At 41.0% G+C, this 2,144-nt stretch overlaps 1 non-coding gene across 1 annotated transcript; it reads right to left on the reverse strand.

Annotated features, from left to right (window-relative positions):
• Positions 1-244: 244 nt before the first annotated feature.
• LOC115941515 (U6 spliceosomal RNA) lies at positions 245-350 on the reverse strand. Its single transcript, XR_004076259.1, has one exon. It is a non-coding gene; the product is annotated as a U6 spliceosomal RNA (small nuclear RNA).
• Positions 351-2,144: the final 1,794 nt, after the last annotated feature.

Genomic DNA, 2,144 nt, shown 5'->3' on the forward strand with positions numbered 1-2,144 from the left:
CAAATGTGTTACTTCTTTAAGAAATCAAACTACAGGGATGCCTGGGTGGCTCAGTTGGTTAAGCGTCTGCCTTCGGCTCAGGTCATGATCCCAGGATCCTGGGATCAAGTCCTGCGTTGGGCTCCCCGCTCAGCAGGGAGCCTGCTTCTCCCTCTGCCTGCCGCTCCCCGTGCTTGTGCTAGTTCTCTCTCTCTCTCTCTGACAAATAAATAAATAAAATCTAGAAAAAAAAAGAAATCACCTCATTATGTCACGTTGCCTCTTGTTTTACGTGTCATCCTTGCACAGGGGCCATGCTAATCTTCTCTGTATCCTTCCAATTTTAGTATATGTGCTGCCGAAGCGAGCACACGTTGCCTCTTGTTTTAAAGGCATGTGTAAATTATGGAACGACTACCTGTTTTGGAAGAAGTTTACTAATTTTACAAAGTTTCCTTACATAGTATTTTTACAATATAAATTCATTATTTAAATTTTGGTTTTTCTCCATTACAGAGATTACAACCAAGATATACACACTAAATTAAATGAACCTGTGCCGGTTCATTTTTACAAAGTTACATAAAAAGTTACATACCCCTGAGATTGATACTCATGAGGATCATCTGCTTGAATTTTTAAGCTCTTGCCTGTGGCAGATTATGTCAGTGCTCACTAATATCTGTGTCCTCTTCTCTTCAGGGGCACAAGCTTGACTGCATTTCCCAGCATCCTATGTAATTCTGGTCAATGCAATATGAATGGAAGTGATATGTGCCTCTTTCAGGCAAGACCCAAATAGCATTTCTAGTGCTCTTTTACTGTCATCTGGCTGATGGTTCAGGATTCTGAGGACCTAGGGGAAGCACCTGATTCTGAATGGGTTCCATCGGAGAGTTAACACACACGACCCACCAACCCTCATTGAATTGCAGTGTGATTGAGAAACTTGAATTGTTTTTAACCACTTAGATTTCAGGATTTACTTTTATAGAAGTTAGTATTATTTGCTTTAATTAGCGTCACTGGAAACTACTCTCTATAGACAAAGTCAGTTTTCTCCCACACTTGACTCTTCCTCAAGTATGATTGAATGTCCAGGCCCTGCTTGGCAAATAATTTGGACAATAAGCAAGCAAAAGTGGAAACATGGGCAGAGATTAAGGCAGACTACAGCCAAGTTTAGCCTGGTGATGTATGAATTTCCAACATGATTGTCAGTAGGCTTACTTATGGCCTCATGATGCAATGAATGGAAAGTTAAAATGGGGAAATAAGTCTGGCCTTAAGAATCTAGATATGGCTTAGATGAAGGTGAAATCAGAAGCTAAAAAGAAAAACTGTTTCTCTACTCAGAGTACTTCTGACATCAAGTATGTGGGTTTTCCCTCACTTAAGGGATTCTGACACTAACTACCCAGAGTTAGCCAGGCCCCAAAAGAAAGAGCTTAGTACCACAGGACTGTCTCCCACTTCAGATTCCTAACTGCAAGTACAGAGTTCCCAAGTGACCCACACTTCTGTCCAACTTGACTACAAACCCAAGGTTTCCATGACTCCCTCCTGAGATTCTATTATTTGCTAGAATGGCTCAGAGAACTCAGGGAATTTATTCATTATTATTGGCTTATTATATAGGATATTTAAAGGATAAAAATGGACAGCCAGATGAAGTACATAGGATGAGGTCTGGAAGGTTCCCATGTGCAGGAATTTAGGGCACACCACCCTCCTGGAACATGTAGACCTGTTCACACACCCAGAAGCTCTACAAACTCCTTTGTTTGGGGTTTTTATGGAGGTTTCATTACATAGGCATGGTTGATTAAGCCATTGGCCATTGATAATTAACCTCCAGCCTCTCTTCCCTACCTAGATTTGGGGGTGGGGCTGAAAGTTCCAACTCTTCAATCAAACTTGTTTCCTCTGGTATCCAGCCCCCATCCTGAACTACCTAGGAGCCCACCAAGAATCATCTCATCAGTATAAATTCAGGTATGGCTGAGAGGGGCTCATTATGAATAACAAAAGACACCCCCTCACTCTTATTACTCAGGAAATTATAAGGAATCTCTGTGCTAGGAATAGGGACAAAGACCAAATATATATTTCTTATTATATCACGGTATCACAGAGGCAATGATGAGAACTTTTTTTTTTTAGAG

This window comes from Leptonychotes weddellii, chromosome 3 (genome assembly GCF_054177405.1).
Source record: "Leptonychotes weddellii isolate Sample4059 chromosome 3, ASM5417740v2, whole genome shotgun sequence".
NCBI lineage: Eukaryota > Metazoa > Chordata > Mammalia > Carnivora > Phocidae > Leptonychotes > Leptonychotes weddellii.